Source organism: Hypanus sabinus, chromosome 6 (genome assembly GCF_030144855.1).
Source record: "Hypanus sabinus isolate sHypSab1 chromosome 6, sHypSab1.hap1, whole genome shotgun sequence".
Classification (NCBI taxonomy): domain Eukaryota; kingdom Metazoa; phylum Chordata; class Chondrichthyes; order Myliobatiformes; family Dasyatidae; genus Hypanus; species Hypanus sabinus.
Genome location: NC_082711.1, coordinates 123,252,414 through 123,274,995, shown reverse-complemented (window position 1 = coordinate 123,274,995; position 22,582 = coordinate 123,252,414).

The window sequence follows — 22,582 nt, the reverse complement described above, 5'->3', positions numbered from 1 at the left end:
CTCATCGGTCCGGGAGACATGGGGGATGGGATCTTCGGTCTGGGAGACAATGGGTATGGGATCTTCAGTCCGGCAGAGTCTACGGATGGGACCTTCAGTCCGGGAGAGACAGGGGATGGGACCTTCAGTCCGGGAGAGACTGGAGATGGGACCTTCAGTCCGGGAGAGACTGCGGATGGGGCCTTCAGTCCGGGACAGAATGCGGACGGGGCCTTTAGTCCGGGAGACACTGCAGACGGGACTTTCAGTCCGGCAGAGACTGCGTATCGGGCCTTCAGTCCGGGAGAGGCTGGGGATGGGAACCTCAGTCCGGGAGAGTCTGGGGATGGGAACCTAGTTCTGGGAGAGACTAGGGATGGGAACCTAGGTCTGGGAGAGACTGGGGATGGGACCTCCAATCTTAGAGAGACTGCTGATGGGACCTTCAGTCTGGGAGAGACTTGGGATAAGGCTTTCTGTCCGGGAGAGACTGGGGATGGGAACGTCAGTCCGGGAGAGACTGGGGATAAGGCTTTCGGTCCGGCAGAGACTGGGTATGAGCCCTTCGGACCAGGAGAGACTGGGGATGGGACTGTCAGTCCGGGAGAGACTGGGGATGGGAACGTCAGTCTGGGAGAGACTGGGGATGGGATCTTCAGTCTGTGAGATACTGGGGTAGAGATCTGCAGTCTGCCAGAGACTGAAAATAAAACATTAAGTCCAGGAGAGATGGAAGATGAGAGCTTCAGTTTGGGAGATACAGGTGATGCAATATATTCACAGGCAGAGATATGAGATGCGATTTGATGTCCGAGAGAGTCTAGGGATGAGACCTTGTGTCTGGGAGAGACTGGGGATGGGACCTTCAGACCGGCAGAGACTGCGGATGGGCCTTCAGTCCGGGAGAGATTGCGGATGCGACCTTCAGGCCAGGAGAGACTGCGGATGGGCACCTCAGTATGGGAGAGACTGCGGATGGGACCTCCAAGCTTTGAGAGAATGCTGATGGGACCTTCAGTCCGGGAGAGACTGGGGATAAGGCCTTCGGTCCGGCAGAGACTGTGTATGGCTCATCGGTCTGGGAGACACGGGGGATGGGATATTCGGTCTGGGAGACACTGGGTATGGGATCTTCAGTCCGGCAGAGTCTACGGATGGGTCCTTCAGTCCGGGAGAGACTGGGGAGAAGGCTTTCGGTCCGGCAGAGTCTGCCTATGGGCCCTTCGGACCAGGTGAGATTGGGGATGGGACTGTCAGTCTTGGAGAGACTGGGGATGGGACCGTCAGTCCGGGAGAGACTGGGGATGGGACCTTCAGTGTCGGAGAGACTGGGGATGTGACCTTCAGTCCGGGAGAGACTGCGGATGGGGCCTTCAGTCCGGGACAGACGGCGGACGGGGCCTTTAGTCCGGGAGAGACTGCAGACGGGACTTTCAGTCCGGCAGAGACTGCAGATGGGGCCTTCAGTCCGGGAGAAACTGCGGACGGGGCCTTCAGTCCGGGAGAGGCTTTGGATGGGAACCTCAGTCCGGGAGAGTCTGCAGATGGGAACCTAGGTCTGGGAGAGTCTGGGGATGGGACCTCCAATCTTAGAGAGACTGCTGATGGGACCTTCAGTCTGGGAGAGACTTGGGATAAGGCTTTCGGTCCGGGAGAGACTGGGGATGGGAACGTCAGTCCGGGAGAGACTGGGGATAAGGCTTTCGGTCTGGCAGAGACTGGGTATGAGCCCTTCGGACCAGGAGAGACTGGGGATGGGACTGTCAGTCCGGAAGAGACTGGGGATGGGACCGTCAGTCCGGGAGAGACTGGGGATGGGACCGTCAGTCAGGGAGGGACTCGGGATCGGGCCTTCAGTCCAGGAGGGACTAGGGATGGGGCCTTCAGTCCGGGAGAGACTGGGGATGGGATCTTCAGTAAGTGAGAGACAGGGGAATCGGCCTTCAGTCCGGGAGAGACTGCGGATGGGAACCTCGGTTCGGGAGAGACTGAGGATGGGATCTTCAGTAAGGGAGAGACTGGGGATGGGGCCTTCAGTCCGTGAGAGACTGCGGATGGGACCGTCAGTCCGGGAGAGACTGCGGATGGAACCGTCAGTCCAGGAGAGACTGGGGATGGGATGTTCAGTAAGGGTGACACTGGGGAATCAGCCTTCAGTCCGGGAGAGACTGCAGATGGGAACCTCAGTCCAGGAGAGACTGGGGATAAGGCTTTCATTCCGGCATAGACTGGGGATGGCTCATCGGTCTGGGAGACACGGGGGATGGGATCTTCGGTCTGGGAGACACTGGGTATGGGATCATCAGTCCGGCAGAGTCTACGGATGGGACCTTCAGTCCGGGAGAATGGGGAGAAGGCTTTCGGTCCGGCAGAGTCTGGCTATGGGCCCTTCGGACCAGGAGAGACTGGGGATGGGACTGTCAGTCCGGGAGAGACTGGGGATGGGACCTTCAGTGTGGGAGAGACTGGGGATGTGACCTTCAGTCCGGCAGAGACTGCGGATGGGGCCTTCAGTCCGGGACAGACTGCGGACGGGGCCTTTAGTCCGGGAGAGACTGCAGTCGGGACTTTCAGTCCTGCAGAGACTGCAGATGGGGCCTTCAGTCCGGGAGAAACTGCGGACGGGGCCTTCAGTCCGGGAGAGGCTTTGGATGGGAACCTCAGTCCGGGAGAGTCTGGGGATGGAAACCTAGGTCTGGGAGAGACTGGGGATGGGACCTCCAATCTTAGAGAGACTGCTGATGGGACCTTCAGTCTGGGAGAGACTTGGGATAAGGCTTTCGGTCCGTGAGAGACTGGGGATGGGAACGTCAGTCCGGGAGAGACTGGGGATAAGGCTTTCGGTCCGGCAAAGACTGGGTATGAGCCCTTCGGACCAGGAGAGACTGGGGATGGGACTGTCATTCCGGGAGAGACTGGGGATGGGACCGTCAGTCCGGGAGAGACTGGGGATGGGACCGTCAGTCAGGGAGGGACTCGGGATCGGGCCTTCAGTCCAGGAGGGACTAGGGATGGGGCCTTCAGTCCGGGAGAGACTGGGGATGGCACCGTCAGTCCAGGAGAGACTGGGGATGGGATCTTCAGTAAGGGAGAGACTGGGGATGGGGCCTTCAGTCCGTGAGAGACTGCGGATGGGACCGTCAGTACGGGAGAGACTGCGAATGGTACCGTCAGTCTCGGAGAGACTGCGAATGGGACCTTCATGTAGGGAGAGACTGCGGACGGGGCCTTCAGTCCGGGAGAGAATGTGGACGAGGCTTTCAGTCCGGGAGAGACTGGGAATGGGATCTTCAGTCTGTGAGATACTGGGGTAGAGATCTGCAGTCTGCCAGAGACTGAAAATAAAACATTAAGTCCAGGGGAGATGGAGGATGAGAGCTTCAGTTTGGGAGATACAGGTGATGCGATATATTCACAGGCAGAGATATGAGATGCGATTTGATGTCCGAGAGAGTCTAGGGATGAGACCTTGTGTCTGGGAGAGACTGGGGATGGGGCCTTCAGTCCGGGACAGACTGCGGACGGGGCCTTCAGTCTGGGAGAGGCTGGGGATGGGAACATTAGTTTGGGAAGAACTGGGGATGGGAACCTAGGTCTGGGAGAGACTGGGGATGGGATCTCCAATCTTAGAGAGACTGCTGATGGGACCTTCAGTCTGGGAGAGACTTGGGATAAGGCTTTCGGTCCGGGAGAGACTGGGGATAGGGCCTTCAGTCAGGGAGGGAATCAGGATCGGGCCTTAAGTCCGGGAGAAACTGCGGACAGGGCCTTCAGTCCGGGAAAGGCTGGGGATGGGTACCTCTGTCCGGGAGAGACTTGGGATGGGTACCTCAGTCCGGGAGAGACTGGGGTTGGTACCTCAGTCCGGGAGAGACTGGGGAAGGTTCCTCAGTCTGGGAGAGACTGGGGATGGGACCTCCAATCTTTGAGAGACTGCTGATGGGACCTTCAGTCCGGTAGAGACTGGGGATGGGGCCTTCAGTCCGGGAGAGACTGGGGATGGGAACTTCAGTCTGGGAGAGACTGGGGATGGGACAGTCAGTCCAGGAGAGACTGGGGATGGGACCGTCAGTCAGGGAGGGACTCGGGATCGGGCCTTCAGTCCAGGAGGGACTAGGGATGGGGCCTTCAGTCCGGGAGAGACTGGGGATGGCACCGTCAGTCCAGGAGAGACTGGGGATTGGATCTTCAGTAAGGGAGAGACTGGGGATGGGGCTTCAGTCCGTGAGAGACTGCGGATGGGACCGTCAGTACGGGAGAGATTGCGAATGGTACCGTCAGTCTCGGAGAGACTGCGAATGGGACCTTCATGTAGGGAGAGACTGCGGACGGGGCCTTCAGTCCGGGAGAGAATGTGGACGAGGCTTTCAGTCCGGGAGAGACTGGGAATGGGATCTTCAGTCTGTGAGATACTGGGGTAGAGATCTGCAGTCTGCCAGAGACTGAAAATAAAACATTAAGTCCAGGAGAGATGGAGGATGAGAGCTTCAGTTTGGGAGATACAGGTGATGCGATATATTCACAGGCAGAGATATGAGATGCGATTTGATGTCCGAGAGAGTCTAGGGATGAGACCTTGTGTCTGGGAGAGACTGGGGATGGGACCTTCAGACCGGCAGAGACTGCAGATGGGACTAAGTCCTGGAGAGATTCCGGATGGGACTTTCAGTCCGGCAGAGACTGTGGATGGGCCTTCAGTCCGGGAGAGAATGCGGATGGGGCCTTCAGTCCAGGAGAGACTGCGGATGGGGCCTTCAGTCCGGGAGAGACTGCGGATGGGGCCTTCAGTCCAGGAGAGACTGCGGATGCGGCCTTCAGTCCAGGAGAGACTAGGAATGGGCACCTCAGTATGGGAGAGACTGGGGATGGGACCTCCAAGCTTTCAGAGAATGCTGATGGGACCTTCAGTCCGGGAGAGACTGGGGATAAGGCCTTCGGTCCGGCAGAGGCTGTGTATGGCTCATCGGTCTGGGAGACACGGGGGATGGGATCTTCGGTCTGGGAGACACGGGGGATGGGATCTTCAGTCTGGGGGAGACTGTGGATGGGACCTTCAGTCCGGGAGAGACTGCGGATGGGACCTTCAGTCCGGGAGAGACTACGGATGGGCCCTTCAGACCGGCAGAGACTGTGGATGGGCCTTCAGTCCGGGAGAGACTGTGGATGGGACCTTCAGTCCGGGAGAGATTCCTGATGGGACTTTCAGTCTGGCAGAGACTGTGGACGGGCCTTCAGTCCGGGAGAGAATGCGGCTGGGACCTTCAGTCCAGGAGAGACTGCTGATTGGACCTCCAATCTTGGAGAGACTGCTGATGGGTCCTTCAGACCGGCAGAGACTGCGGATGGGCCTTCAGTCCGGGAGAGACTGCGGATGGGGCCTTCAGTCCAGGAGAGACTGCAGATGGGGCCTTGAGTACGGGAGAGAATGCGGATGCGACCTTCAGGCCAGGAGAGACTGTGGATGGGGCCTTCAGTCCGGGACAGACTGCGGACGGGGCCTTCAGTCCGGGAGAGGCTGGGGATGGGAACATCAGTTTGGGAAGGACTGGGGATGGGAACCTAGGTCTGGGAGAGACTGGGGATGGAATCTCCAATCTTAGAGAGACTGCTGATGGGACCTTCAGTCTGGGAGAGACTTGGGATAAGGCTTTCGGTCCGGGAGAGACTGGGGATAGGGCCTTCAGTCAGGGAGGGAATCAGGATCGGGCCTTAAGTCCGGGAGAAACTGCGGACGGGGCCTTCAGTCCGGGAAAGGCTGGGGATGGGTACCTCTGTCCGGGAGAGACTTGGGATGGGTACCTCAGTCCGGGAGAGACTGGGGATGGTACCTCAGTCCGGGAGAGACTGGGGATGGTACCTCAGTCTGGGAGAGACTGGGGATGGGACCACCAATCTTTGAGAGACTGCTGATGGGACCTTCAGTCCGGTAGAGACTGGGGATAGGGCCTTCAGTCCGGGAGAGACTGGGGATGGGAACTTCAGTCTGGGAGAGACTGGGGATGGGAGCTTCAGTCCGGGATACACAGGGGATGGGACCGTCTGTCCGGGAGAGATAGGGGATGGGACCTTCAGTCTGGGAGAGACTGGGGATGGGAGCTTCAGTCCGGGATACACAGGGGATGGGACCGTCTGTCCGGGAAAGACTGGGGACGGGACTGTCAGTCCAGGAGAGACTGGGGATGGGACCTTCAGGCCAGGAGAGTCTGCGGATGGGGCCTTCAGTCCAGGAGAGACTGCGGATGGGCACCTCAGTATGGGAGAGACTGGGGATGGGACCTCCAAGCTTTGAGAGAATGCTGATGGGACCTTCAGTCGGGAAGAGACTGGGGATGGGACCTTCAGTCCGGGACAGACTGTGGATGGGATCTTCAGTCCGGGAGAGACTGTGGATGGGACCTTCAGTCCGGGAGAGTCTACGGATGGGACCTTCAGTCCGGGAGAGAATGCGGATGGGGCCTTCAGTCCGGCAGAGACTGGGGATCGGACCCTCAGTCCGGGAGAGACTGGGGATGGGACCGTCAGTCAGGGAGGGACTCGGGATGGGATCTTCTGTCCGGGAGAGACTGTGAATGGGGCCTTCAGTCCGGGAGAGACTGGGGATGGGGCCTTCAGTCCGGGAGAGACTGGGGATGGGACCGTCCGTCCGGGAGAGATTGGGGATGGCATCTTCAGTAAGGGAGAGACTGGGGATAAGGCTTTCGGTCCGGCAGAGACTGGGGATGGGATCTTCAGTCCGGGAGAGACTGGGGATGGGACCGTCAGTCCGGCAGAGACGGGGGATGGGACCTTCAGTCCGGGAGAGTCTGGGCATGGGCCCTTCGGTCCGGATGAGACTGGGGATGGGACCATCAGTCTGGGAGAGACTGGGTATGGGACCGTCAGTCAGGGAGGGACTCGGGATGGGATCTTCTGCCCGGGAGAGACTGTGAATGGGGCCTTCAGTCTGGGAGAGACTGGGGATGGGGCCTTCAGTCCGGCAGAGACTGGGGATAAGGCCTTCGGTCCGGCAGAGGCTGTGTATGGCTCATCGGTCTGGGAGACACTGGGGATGGGGCCTTCAGTCCAGGAGAGACTGCGGATGGGGCGTTCAGTCCAGGAGAGACTGCGGATGCGGCCTTCAATCCAGGAGGGACTAGGAATGGGCACCTCAGTATGGGAGAGACTGGGGATGGGACCTCCAAGCTTTGAGAGAATGCTGATGGGACCTTCAGTCCGGGAGAGACTGGGGATAAGGCCTTCGGTCCGGCAGAGGCTGTGTATGGCTCATCAGTCTGGGAGACACGGGGGATGGGTTCTTCGGTCTGGGAGACACGGGGGATGGGATCTTCAGTCCGGCAGAGACTGTGGATGGGACCTTCAGTCCGGGAGAGAATGCGGATGGGACCTTCAGTCTGGGAGAGACTTTGGATGGGACCTTCAGTCCGGGAGAGACAACGGATGGGGCCTTCAGTCCAGGAGAGACTGCAGATGGGTCCTTGAGTACGGGGGAGAATGTGGATGCGGCCTTCAGTCCAGGAGAGACTGCAGATGGGGCCTTGAGTACGGGGGAGAATGCGGATGTGTCCTTCAGGCCGGGAGACACTGTGGATGGGACCTTCAGTCCGGGAGAGACTGGGGATGGGACCTTCAGTCCGGGAGACACTGGGGATGGGACCGTCAGTCTGGGAGAGATTGGGGATGGGACCTTCAGTCCGGGAGAGACTACGGATGGGGCCTTCAGTCCAGGAGAGACTGCAGATGGGTCCTTGAGTACGGGGGAGAATGTGGATGCGGCCTTCAGTCCAGGAGAGACTGCAGATGGGGCCTTGAGTACGGGGGAGAATGCGGATGTGACCTTCAGGCCGGGAGACACTGTGGATGGGACCTTCAGTCCGGGAGAGACTGGGGATGGGACCTTCAGTCCGGGAGACACTGGGGATGGGACCGTCAGTCTGGGAGAGACTGGGGATGGGGCCTTCAGTCCGGGAGAGTGCAGATGGGGCCTTCAGTCCGGGAGAGACTGCAGATGGGGCCTTCAGTCCGGGAGAGACGGCGGATGGGACCTTCAGTCCAGGAGAGACTGGGGATTGGACCTTCAGTCCGGGAGAGACTGCAGATGGAGCCTTCAGTCCGGGAGACACTGGGGATGGGACCGTCAGTCTGGGTGAGACTGGGGATTTGGCCTTCAGTCCGGGAGGGACTGCAGATGGGGCCTTCAGTCCGGGAGAGACTGCAGATTGGGCCTTCAGTCCGGGAGAGACTGCAGATGGGGCCTTCAGTCCAGGAGACACTGTGGATGGGACCTTCAGTCCGGGAGACACTGGGGATGGGAACCTCAGTCTGGGAGAGACTGGGGATGGGACCTCCAATATTGTCCTGTTCATACTACCTCAGTGTCTATGCCTTGCAATTGGGTCCACTCCCCCAATGGGGCAAGGAATTCTTATTATTTTTTTGCAAATGATCGTGTTTTCAGAAGTGCTATTGTTTATTACTTTTCCTTATACTTCTGAGCATTAACTCTCTTCTTGGCATCATTTCTCAGCTCCTTGTTTAGTTTTCTGAGCATTTGAATGTTTGTTTGTACTCTGAAATCTTAGAATTAAGCTTACTCAGTATTTTTGACTCCCGGTAGAAACCTAAGGATTAGAATTTCAACAGAGATCCAACAAGAGAATCAGTCATGATGGGATGGTAGGGCAGACTCAATGGGCTAAATGGTCTAATTATGCCCCTTTATCTCATGGTCCTTTGGTCTATCAGCTTTTGCAGCAACGTTGAGGGATCTCTGACCGTAGGAGACTGTAAGATACAGGAGCAGATTTCGGCCAATTGGCTTGTGACAGAAAATGCTCAGTAAACATGCTCATTACACACACAAACATTGTCTTGTCATTCTGCTGTCCTTTGGCTGAATGTTCTTACTTCAGTGTCCTCCCCGGTATATTTTATAAAGATGTTTAAACCAGGTTGATACAATTAGGTTGACTTTCTGGAGCCTTTCCCAACATACGTGATGGAATATTCAATGTCTCATGTGTATGTTGTTTGTATACGGGATTCAGATGAATAATTCTGTTTATTTGTAACATGTGTGTGTTACACATTGGTGCATTTGTGCCTGGTAGGTCATGTTTAACAAATCTATTCGAGTTTTTCGAGGAGGTAACAAGGAAAGTGGATGAAGGGAAGGCAGTGGATGTTCAGTAAGGCCTTTGACAAGGTCCCACATGGGAGGTTAGTTAGGAAGATCCAGTCACTCGGTATACATGGTGAGGTAGTAAATTGGATTAGACATTGGCTCAATGGAAGAAGCCAGAGAGTGATAGTGGAGGATTGCTACTATGAGTGGAGGCCTGTGACTAGTGGTGTGCCACAGGGATCAGTGCTGGGTCCATTGTTATTTGTTATCTATATCAATGATCTGGATGATAATGTGATAAATTGGATCAGCAAATTTGCTGATGATACAAAGACTGGAGGTGTAGTGGACAGTGAGGAAGGTTTTCAAAGCTTGCAGAGGGATCTGGACCAGCTGGAAAAATGGGCTGAAAAATGGCAGATGGAGTTTAATACAGGTAAGTGTGAGGTATTGCACTTTGGAAGGAAAAACCAAGATAGAATGTACAAGGTAAATGGTAGGGCACTGAGGAGTGCAGTAGAACAAAGGGATCTGGGAATACAGATACAAAATTCCATAAAAGTGGCAACACAGGTAGATAGGGTAGTAAAGAGAACTTTTGGTACGTTGGCCTTTATAAATCAAGGTATTGAGTATAAGAGGTGGAATGTCATGGTGAGGTTGTATAAGGCAGTGATGAGGCCAAATTTGGAGTATTGTGTGCAATTAGGGTGCTGGAGGATTGGTGTATTGTGCATGTGGCTCCATTGTTTAAAAAGGGTTCTAAGAGTAAACCTAGCAATTATCGGCCTGTCAGTTTGACGTCACCAATGAGTAAATTAATGGAAAGTATGGGGGGGGGGGATGGGGAGGAGGAGGAGGAGGAGGGGAGAGAAAGAGAATTATATAATTTATAATTTTATTATCTGGATAGACAGGGTCTGATTAGGAACAGTCAACGTGGATTTGTGTGTGGAAAGTCATGTCTGACAAATATTGAATTTTTTTGAAGAGGTTACTAGGAAAGTTGATGAGGATACAGTTGTGGATGTTGTCTATATGGACTTCAGTAAGGCCTTTGACAAGGTTCCACATGGAAGGTTAGTTAGGAAGATTCAATCGTTAGGTATTAATATTGAAGTAGTAAAATGGATCCAGGAGTGGCTGGATGGGAGATGCCAGAGAGTAGTGGTGGATAACTGTTTGTCAGGTTGCAGGCCGGTGACTAGTGGTGTGCCTCAGGGGTCTGTACTGGGTCAAATGTTGTTTGTCATATACATTAATGATCTGGATGATGGGGTGGTAAATTGGATTAGTAAGTATGCAGACGATACTAAGCTGGTGTTGTGGATAATGAAGTAGGTTTTCAAAGCTTGCAGAGAGATTTAGGCCAATTAGAAGAGTGAGCTGAAGGATGGCAGATGGAGTTTAATGCTGATAAGTGTGAGGTGCTACATTTTGGTAGGACTAATCAAAATAGAACATACATGGTAAATGGTAGAGCATTGAAGAATGCAGTAGAACAGAGTGATCTAGGAATAATGGTGCATAGTTCCCTTAAGGTGGAATCTCATGTGGATAGGGTGGTGAAGAAAGCTTTTGGTCTGCTGGCCTTTATAAATCAGAGCATTGAGTATAGGAGTTGGAATGTAATGTTAAAATTGTACAAGGCATTTATGAGGCCAAATTTGGAGTATTGTGTACAGTTCTGGTCACCAAATTATGGGAAAGATGTCAACAAAACAGAGAGAGTACAGAGGAGATTTACTAGAATGTTACCTTGGTTTCAGCATCTAAGTTACAGAAGTTAGGTCTTTATTCTTTGGAGTGTAGAAGGCTGAGGGGGGACTTGATAGAGGTGTTTAAAATTATGAAGGGGATAGATGGAGTTGACATGGATAGGCTTTTTCCATTGACAGTAGGGGAGATTCAAACAAGAGGACATGAGTTGAGAGTTAAAGGGCAAAAGTTTAAGGGTAACATGAGGTGGAACTTCTTTACTCAGAGAGTGGTAGCTGTGTGGAACTAGCTCCCAGTAGAAGTGGTAGAGGAAGGTTCAATACTGTCATTTAAAAAAAAATTGGGTAGGTATATGGACAGGAAAGGAATGGAGGGTTATGGGCTGAGTGCAGGTCAGTGGGACTATAGGTAAGCTTTCGGCATAGACTAGAAGGGCCGAGATGGCCTGTTTCCATGCTGTAATTGCTATATGCTATGATTGCAACTACATTGTGGGGTGCATCATGCTCTAATTCTGTGTAGAATTAAACTAATTCTAATTGTAAACTAATTTTGTGAGTAATTAAAGATGGTGTGTCCCGTTGCGAATAAGCTTTCAGTAGGTGAGAGAGGTCACACTGGACAAACATAGGATGGAGTTATTTTTGTGTTTTCTTGCTGCAATCTTTTTTTTCTATATATTGGCAACTTTCTTTTCACTGTTTTTGAGATTTTCACTTTTTGACGCACGTAGTTAGCACATTTGCACTAAGCAACTCCAGCAATTATTTTCTTCGGTCATATCCCACATAATTAACATGGCCTTTCCAAGTCCCCTTCACCATTTCATCATGGCTGATCCATTTTCCACTCAACACCATTCTCCTGCTTTTCCCCATAAACTTTTACAGCCTGAGCAGCCAAGAATCCACCAGTCTTTGTCTTAAATGCACCCAGTGACCTGACCTCCACAGTTGCCTTTGGCACTTGTGGGGTCCATGATGTGACCACAGGTTTGCTGTGTTCCTCCACACTGCCGAGAATCCTGACATTAACCCTGAACTTTGTCATCACGTTCACCTTCCAAAATGAATCACTTCTCACTCTGCAGGTTTGAACTCCACCGGCACCTTCACTGCATCCTGTCCTTGTCCTGTTGTAATCTACTACAACCTGCTCCACCTGTAAGAGAAGAGATTGCCTTGTTAGTGTGAGGAATACCCGGTGTGCAGGATTATCATTCGATGGTGTTACTTACTTCCGGGGCGCCTAGGGGCAACTTGAGTAGCAGCAATACTCTCAATGGATACGATATCATATTCCTGTTTCAGCCTGATACAGCTGAAATACACAACTGCTTCCAAGGTCAGTACAGTCAACAAAGCTGTCTTAATGCGTTTAAACGAGCTATCGCTGCTTAAAACCGATGGAAGCAATACTGATTCTGCCCTTTCACAGTGATTTGCACAAGGTAAGTGGATATGAAGTCCGCCCGAGGTACTGTAAGAGGCAACCCACACAAAATGCTGGTGGAACGCAGCAGGCCAGGCAGCATCTATAGGAAGAAGTACAGTCTGGCCTGAAGGTGTGTTCCTGCACTGCCCTGTCTGTGGTCCTCTCTCAGGAGCTGTAAACTTCAGGATGATGGAACAAAATGTGCTCCATTTATGTTGTGCCTGTTTTTGACTGAAGGGGTTGCCTGACCTGCTGTGTTCCACTAGCATTGTGTGTGTGTTGCTGGGAAAATATCCCTCCAGTGTTTGTCGATCTCATACTGGAGATTCCATACCACTTCAGGCTACCACTTTGTTTTGGCCCACGTCTTCATTACGCAAGGTCCCACATGCCTTTATTGGGATCTTCCTCCTCATTAAACCGAATTTAAAGTTTAAAATACCAGTCTGTTCAGGTGATGGGGTTATTAGTTATGGACTAGGCGAGACTGCACAGTTATGCCCTGTCCTGTGGCTTTCTTAAGGGAATCTGCTGTTCAGTCCTCAGATGGGCTCCGATTAAAGATGGGATTCTGTGCCCCCCCAGAGTGTTGCTAGGATACCGGCCTAATGTATTTGTTTAGTCCGCCCGAGGTATGTAGGGTTTAGGGTTTAGAAATACAATTGGATATGTTGTTGGTGAGGCTGAATCTTAATATTGATTGTGGTTCAGGACCTCCCGTGTAAGAAAGTGTACAGTACATTATCATTGAATAAGGTCCAACAGAGATTCATTCTACACAAACAAAAACATCTAAAACAATTAGCTCCAGATTCTTGTGTCATTTAGAAGAATGATTGCCGCTTTACTGAGTGGTACAAAATCCCACTGGGACAGAGAGATTCAGGTGCAGAAATAGACAAGGTGGAAACACCCCCGCCCCTGTCCGATTTATGTCCATGGTCATCATGTTCAAGTGTAATTGTCATTCAACAGACTCCTGTATATGAGACGGTAGGTAGCAGTGCGGTTAGCACAACGCTTTATTCATACAGGTGACCATACGTATGGGGTTCACTTTCCAATGCTACCTGTAAGGAGTTTGCACTTTATTCTTCTGACTGCGTGGGTTTCCTCTGGAAGCTCCGGTTTCCTCCCACAGTCCTACCACTGGCCGGCAGAGGGAGTCCTGTGGTGGTCCTGAAGATCCCTCATCTTCCCACAACCTCTGGGTATGTGTGCCCTCTGTATTGGCCTGGGGCAGCATGGAAATGGCTTTGGGCTTTTATAGACTCCGGCTCCACAGGTTGTTTTTTAAAATCCTGGCCTGTCATGGCCTGAAAAGTTTCTAATTAGAGTCCCAATCTCTAAGCACAAACAAGAGCAAATCTGAAGACGCTGGAAATCAAAGCACCACACACAAAATGCTGGAGGAACTCAGCAGGACAGGCAGCACCTATGGAAAAAGTACTGTCGACATTTTTGGCCAAAACCCATCGGCAGGACTGGTGTCCCAGTCTCTAAGTTAGACCATCCTCCACTTAACATCCTCCACTTTTGATGGGAAAACACTTGAGTCAGGAAACCTGTGTCATGTTTCAGAGCCCCTGAGGTTACTGATAGATTTCACCTCCTTCATTCTCCTTAGCTCACCTTGGCTTATCCGTGGTTTTCACAGCATGGTCCCGTCATGGTTGAATCATAGTATACTGGGCTGGGCTTCCAGATGTCATCAGGTCTGTCTCCTAGAAGCTTACCGAGTTCCCAAGTCTGTCACCCATGTTTCTGAGTCTGACTCTGACATTCCCAAGCTTTCGACCTATGATGATCTCAGACAGTTTCCCAGTAATATTCCAACATCCTTGAGGTTTTCTGTAATGAGATGGCAATCACACATACCACCTCATCGGAGCTATGATTATGCCATAGTTATTTTATGGACCTGTCCACCACGAGGAAGACTTTTTTCCTTCTCTGGACCTGAAATGCCAGTCAAGGACAAGTGTATTCATGAGGAAGACTCTTTATCCCATCTCCAGATCTGAAATTCTGGTCAAGGACCAGTACATTTAAAAGGCTCTTGCCTCAGTGTTTATCAGATCCCGCACTTCTCCAGCGAAAGCAGGGATCTTTTTGTAACCAAAATGAAAGACATCTGAGACCTTGCATAGGTTGTAGGGGCTTTAACAAAGTAACAGTGTGAATCACTTCTCCTTGCCCATCATTAGCACAGTTTGAATTACTGCAAGGTCAACTAATCTCACAAAACTGAACCTGAGGAACATTTCCAATTTAATTTGTATCTGTGAAGTGGATGAGTGGAAGGCATCTTTAAATACAAGTAATTATAAATACTTAGTGATGCCTGTTGGGCTGGCAACTGTCCAGTTGTCCTTCAGGCATTTATGAATGATATTCTGGAGGAATTGCTTAACAAGTTCATGTTTGTGTACCTCGATGACATTCTGGTTTATTTAAACTCTTATGGGGAGCATGCAACATATGTAAATACAGTTCTTCAGTGCTTGTTAAAGAATCACTGGTCTGTGAAATTGGAGAAGAGTGGGTTCCATGTCCACAACTGGGATTTGGCATCTCTCAAGGAAATCTTCTTATGGACCCTGAAAAACCGTGTGCCGTGTGGGTCTGGCCTCCACGACCTACAGCCAATAACACTGGAATGTGATATGTGAATTGGTAAGAAATGAACATAAAATCAGACACTTCATGTGTGTGGGTGGGGGTAACTCTGAAGAACAACTATTGCAGATGTAAGGTGCTTGATGAACATGAGGATATTCAAAACGGGACTATGAGGAACATGCGGCCAGTAGCAGAAACTCCTTTTTAACTGGTTTTACATTTCCTGTTCTTTGACTGTTCATGAAAGGTCAAGAAAACTTAATTGATGTGTAATCCCTGATCATTATTGCAAGGGGTGAATCTTGTAACACCTGCTTCCTCGGTACTGCCTGCCCAACCATCTGTCTTCATATCATCTGGAAAGTTGGTCACAAAGCCATCAATTCTGTCACTCAAATCATTGACATATAACATAAATGAATTGGCCCCAATAACAGACTCCTGAGGAACACCATCAGTTGCTGGCAGCCAAAAAGGAAAGGCTCCTTTATTCCCACTCTTTGCCTCTGCCATCAGCCAATGCTCCCTCTATGCTTGTATCTTTCCTGTAATACTAGGGGATCTCATCTTGCCAGACAGCCTCATGTGCAGCAACTTGTCAAAAGCCTTCTGGAATTCAAGTATGCAGCATCCACCGGTTCCCCGTGACTGTTCAAGTTTTCACCAGGTGCTCTGGTTTCCTCCCACATTCCTAAGATGTACAACTTGTTAGGTAGATAATTGGCCATTGTAAATTGTCCCGTGATTAAGCACGGATTAAATTGGGGGTTTTCCGGGTGGTTCAGCTCAAGGAGCCTGAAGGGCCCTGTGTGTTCATAAATAAAATTTAAACATCCCCATTTTGGAGTCTTCCTGTCTTGTCTCACTCCATCATCTTCCTCTGGTATCTTTCCTCCTTCCCATTCTCTCATGGTCCACTCTCCTCTGCTGTCCTTCTTCACACGTTTACCTTAAATACACCCAATGTCGAGGCTGCCACAGCCCACTGTAGGAACGGATTCGATAAATTCATACTGTTGGTAAAGAAAATCCTCTGCATTTCCATTGCAAAGGAACGTCCTTCTATTCTGAGGCCTGTCTCCTTTGTTAATAAGCTGCCAGACTACAAACATCCTCTCTACATTGATTTTAGGCCTTTTACTATTCAGTAGGATTCAATTAGCACCTCCTTGTTCTTCCAGATTCCAGTGAATACAGGCCTGGTGTCGTCGGACGTTCCACGTATAAGCCTTTCATGTCTGAACCCTCCTCAATGTCAGCACATCCTTCCCTATATGATGAGACCAAAATTTCTTACAATACTCCAAGTGAGGCATCACCAGTGCCTTAACAGTCCTCAACATTACATACCTGCTTTCATATTCTAGTCCTCTCAAAATGAATACTCACAATGCATTGGTCTTCCTCACCATGATCCAAACTGCAAGTTAACCTTTAGCGAATCCTGGCTGAGGACGCACAGGTCATTTTGCACCATGGATTTTAAAATATTGTCACTGACTAGAAAAATTAGTCTACACTCTCATTCCTTCTGCCAAAATGTACGATCATGTGCTTTTCGACACTGTGTTCCATCTGCAGCTGCTTTGCACATACTTCTAATCTATCAAATTCCTTCTGTAGCTACCCTGCTTCCTCAACACTACCTGCCCCTCCACCTACCTTCATATTCTCCACAATACTGCCACCAAGGCATTAAATCATTGACATAACACAAAAATAAGCAGACCCAACCCTGATCCCTGTGGAATACCATTAGTCACTGCAGACAACCAGGAACGGCTCCCTTTATTCCCACTCTTTGCTGCCAATCAGCCAATGGTTAATCTGTACTAGTATCATTCCTGTAATACCTGCACTTTTATCTTCTTTAGCAGCCTCACCTTGTCAAAGACCTTTTGAAAATCGAAGTTCACAACATCCACCAATACTACTTTGTCCATCTTGCTTGTTTCCTCAACAAATTCCGGCAGATTTGTTAGGCAAGGTTTTCCCTTAAGGAACCTGTAAAGTTCTTTATCCCATTTTCTAATGGTCCTCCAAGTACCCGAAACCTCATCCTTACTAATCGACTCCAAAATCTTCACAACCACTCAGCTCAAGCTACCAACTCACTCCCTTCTTGAAGGGTGGAGTGACATCTGCAATTTTAGACTTTCGGACTTTTAATCAACTCCCAACTCCCTTTGCACATCTGATTCCTCAATTTGCTCCACATTATGGTAGTCCTGGATGACCTCCTGTCATGTTTACTTAAATAATCTAGTGAAGAGAGAGTGTTGAGAAAGCAGTGGATACAGCCCAGTCCATCACAGACAAACACCATTGAATACATTCACATGGACCACTGCCACAAGAGAACAGCATCTATCATGAAGGACGCCCAGCATTCAGGATATGCTCTCTCCTCACCACTACATCTAGGCGAGGGATACTGGACCCTTTTGTTCAGGAACAGTTATTACCCTACAACCATCAGGTTGTGGATAACCTAACTCACCAAAAAAATCTCAAGTGATTCCACAAACTACAGACTCACTTTCAAGGAATCTACATCTCAATGTCATCATCAAATTTTTAGTTGCATCCTTTAATTTTACCTGCACAGTGGTTGTTTCTCCATCTTTGGAATAGCTTTAAATAAATGCTGTTGTGTTTTTTTTCTAAACAGCCGCATGAAATTGAATCTCCATGAAGTATGTCGCAATGTATGAGTGATGATAATAAATTTACCTGGAGCTGTCAAGAAAGGATTGTAGGTTTGATAAGGGTGTGGATGGTGATGATGATTTCACAAGAGCTGACATAATGAGCCGGATTTGCTGTATCCAGTCCAAGGGTGAACAACATTCCGATGAACATTGAACACTGAACAATACAGTCCAGAAACGTGTCAGTAATTTATCATTTAATGCCCCACTAAAGTATCTGCCAATATAATATCCCCACTTGTCCATTCCCTGCACATTCATCTACCTATTTAAGAGCCTCTTGATCCCCTCTGTCATATTGGCCTTGAGTATCACCCCTGGAAGGGTATTTCATGCACCCACTACAATGTGTCAATGAAAACTTGCCCCGCACATCTCCTTTCAACTTAACCCCTCTCAGTATAAATGCATGCCACCTTGTTTGCGATATTTCAAGCCTGGGACAATAAAACCAAGTATATATTCTATCTATGTCTGTAATCTTTTAAACATTTCTTAAATCTTCCTTCAGTCTCACAGCTGCAGAGAAAACAAAACAAGTTTGTCCAATCTCTGCTTATAATTCATGTTGGGTCTCAACAAATGTTTCAGCTGCTCAATCACCTCCTCACTTACCAATATTCAAGGTCCCAAATAGCTCCCAAAGATGAGGTGACACTTCACCTGTGAGTCCGTCAGGGTCATCAACTGCTTCTAGTTTCCTCTACAGTGACCAGACCTGACACCCATTGAGGAACTCTTTGTTGAATTATTTTCCTCTCTGCACCACCACAGATGATTCCGAGTTCACGAGGATTATTCTGGGAATGAAAGTGTTAACATAGGAGGATCATTTAGCAATTTTGGGCATGTGCTCACTGGAATTCAGAAGAATGTGGGGGAGGGGGCATCTCATTGAAACCTACCGAATGTTAAATGACTAAATAAGGCAGATGTGGAAGGATGTTTCTTATGGTGCAGGTATCCAGAACTAGAGGACACAGCCTCAAAATTGAGGGGGGTCCTTTTAGAATACATTTAAGGAGGAGTTGTTTTTTTAGCCAGAGAATAGTGAATCTGTGGAATACTCTGCGGCAGAGTCCAAATCTGTGTGTAGATTTAAAGCAGAAATCGATAGTTTCCTGACTGTTCAGGACGTCAAAGGATATGACGAGCAGGCAGGAGTATGGGGTTCAGTGGTTTCTGGGATTAGCCATGATGGAAGGGCTGGATACCCTAATTCTACTCCTTTGTCTCACGGTCTTATGGACAGGATCTCCTGTTGGCTACCCATTGTAATTCCACTCCCCATTCCCATTCTGACTTATCTGTCCATGGCCTTCCCTCCTGCCATGAGGAGACTACTCCCCGGTTGGATGAGTAACATCATACTCTGGCTGCCTAGCCTCCAACCTTACAGCATGAATGCTGATTCCCCAACATCTGGGAATTTCTACACGCCCCTCCCATTCTGGCTCCCCTCTGACCTCCTGTCCTCTCCTCAGATGTCCATCGCCTTCCTCTGGTACCCATCCTTCTTCCCCTTCTTCTATGATCTATATTTCTCTCCTACCAGATTCCTTCTTGAGCTATTTATCTCTTCTCCCTATTACCTCCCAGCTTCTTACATCATTTCCCTTCCCCCACCCACTCAACTTTCCCCTCACCTATCACCTGCCCGCTTGTACTCCTTTCCTTCCCACACCATTCTTATTTTTGCTTCTGACCCCTTCATTTTCAGTCCGTAAGGATGGTCTCGACCATAACCATCGTCTCATTATTCATCTCTAGATGCTGCCTGATCTTTTGAGTTCCTCCAGCACTTTGTGTGTCTTACGCTGTTGTAACAGTTGTAAAGAGCAATGGTCCCAGTGCAGATCCCTGCAGAACACCACATATCACTGACCTCCAGGCAGAATACCCTCTATCTACAACCACACTCTGCCTTCTGTGGACAAGCCAATTGTGTATCCACACAGCCTTGTCTCCCTGCATCCCATGCCTCCTGACTCTCTGATTAAGCGTACCATGAGGAACCTTATCAAGTGCCTTGTTAATATCCATATACACCACATCCACTGCTCTCACTTCATCAATACACTTTGTCACATCCTCAATTAATTCAATCCCGATGTTCATAAAGATGTTACTGATACTTGAAAACTTTGGCTAGAGGGAAACAATGAGTGGGTTAATTTGAGGTCGGAGAATTAGGGGAGATTTGATAGATGTCTACAGGTGGTCTAGTTAGGGTGAAAAACTGTTTCCACTGAGCCTGGGTGAGACTACATGTAGAGATGATAGGTTTAGGGTGAAAGGTGAGATACAGTATTTGAGGGAATATCCTCTCTAAGAGTATGGTGGGTGTGTGGAACGAGCTGCCAGCAGAGGTTCCATTTCAACATTGATGAGAAGTTTTGGATGACTACATGTGTAGGAGGTTTATGGCCCAATGCAGGTTGGTGGGACCAGGCAGAATTATATTTCTACAAGAACTAGATGGGCTGAATGGCCTGCTTTGTGCTGTAGTGTGCAAATGACTGGTGCTAATGTGATGAGAAACTTTAGACAAAGTCTAGAAGTAGAGACATGGTTTGCAGTAGTGACGACAACCAAGTTTCAGGAACTTCACTGATGATATTATAGTGTTCACCAGTTGTTTTCATAGAGAATTAGTTCTGCTGTTAGACCTGTGCATAATCCTTTTATTCAGTCAACAGGACCTAGTCTGTTACTTCATTAAGTCTTTCTGTAACCACTGTTATGAATGTATCACAGCTCTGAGGGGCCGAAGGGGCGGGAGCAGCCCCTTCCTTCCGGAGAATCGCAAGAGCACTATTAATTCGGGTCTCGGACCCAGGCGAATGAGAGACAATGTAACGGTTTTGGCCATGGCTCTTAGAGACACCTGTGCTAAGGGCATGACCCTGCTACGTGACAGCTACCACGGATATGGACACCCTCAGGCAATGTGGAGGTGGGGATCGCATCACCCTACTTTGATGGACATCTACAACTCTGCAAGTCAAGATAAAAGGGGACTGCAGAAGGCGGTACCGCAGAGAGACGCACCAGAAGGACTCGATCGCCCAACGCTCTCGTGATAGCTGGAAGCCAGTCAAAAGCCACGTGTGCTCTGTAACTTCTCTGCCTGGGGAGCAGGTGGCTGATAATACCGAGAAGGACTTCAAACTAATAACAGGGAAACAACGCTCCCCTGATTCAACGGTGTTGCTTTGTCAAAGACCCGGGCAAGTTTTTCCGTTTCTCCTCACTCTCTCTGAAACACGTGAAACCCAGCGATTCCCCAAAAAGACTGAAGCCTGCAGACTTCTGAGTGACTTTTATATTTCCAACGGACAATATATTATCCCCTAGACAACAGTCGAGATTATTTCTTAATGATGATTATTGCTATACCCGCATGTTAGATTGAGTTTTGCCGATGTATATGTTCTGAATGTTCGGTTTAACCTTAATTTTGTGCCCCCTTTATGAATAAAACGTTCGAAAATAGTGCCATCAGACTCCAACGGACCTCTCTATCTTTGCTGGTGAGTTATCCAGTTACAGGATACGTAACACCACCAACGTTCTTGGTTGCTGGTTTCACATTGCTGTTAATGACATGATCATCGAGAGGTAAGTCCAGTGGCTGTAATGTGTCCATCCTGTTGGATACAATTGACTCAGGTTTGTTCTTTGGCTGAGCATCCAATATCTGGTCCACGTGACATCTCCATGTATGGTCTCCAACATCCACTTGTCCTCTCGGTACAGTAATCACGTGCTAGGAATTCCTGTCTAACTTCGAAGTTCCTCACCGATCTAGTGGAAACTGGCTGAACTGTTTGTTCTGCACTTCTCTCCATAGATCAGGTTTCTGGAGAATGTGTAAGATCTCAGACTCCTGTTCATGAACAGCATTGCAGGTGTTCGATTTGTTGTTGCATGATCAGAGTTACAATACACAAAAAAGAAAGCTATCCACCTTGTCCTTTAGAGAAATATCCTCTTTGTCCACAGTTTTATTCGACTGCTCAAAGGTTTGGATAAAACTTTCAACAAAACCATTTGTTTCTGGGTGACCTGATTTGAAATATCTGATGCTGTTTTCCTTCATGAATAGTGTTACATGTATTGTGGTCCATTGTCATTCACATTTTTTTTCAGACAAGCTATTTCTGGTGAAGGTAGTTCTCAGAGCACTGACAGTCTTTGCTGAGGTGGTCAACTTCATTGGTATAACCTCCGGCCAGTTCGAATGAACATCCACAGCAATCAGAAACATGGAGTCCATGAATGGCCCAGCAAAGTAAATATTCAAACACAAGAAAATCTGCAGATGCTGGAAATCCAAGCAACACACACAAATGCCGGTAGAACACAGCAGGCCAGGCAGCATCTGTAGGAGAAGCACTGTTGATATTTCGGGCCGAGACCCTTCGTCAGGACTAACTGAAAGGAAAGATAGTAAGAGATTTGGATGTAGGAGGGGGAGGGGGTAATCCGAAATGATAGAAGACAGGAGAGGGTGGAGTGAAGCTAAGAGCTGGAAAGGTGATAGGCAAAAGGGATACAGAGCTGGAGAAGGGAAAGGATCATGGGACGGGAGGCCTAGGGAGAACAAAAGGGGGAGGGGAGCACCAGAGGGAGATGGAGAACAGGCAGAGTGGTGGGCAGAGAGAGAGAAAAAAAAACACAAACAACTAAATATATCAGGGATGGGGTAAGAAGGGAAGGAGGGGCATTAATGGAAGTTAGAAAAGTCAATGTTCATGCCATCAGGTTGGAGGCTATGCAGCCGGCATATAAGGTGTTGTTCCTCCAACCTGAGTGTGGCTTCATCTTGACAGTAGAGGAGGCCATGGATAGACATATCAGAATGGGAATGGGATGTGGAATTAAAATGCGTGGCCACTGGGAGATCCTGCTTTCTCTGGCGGACAGAGCATAGGTGTTCAGTGAAATGGTCTCCCAGTCTGCGTCAGGTCTCCCCAATATATAAAAGGCCACA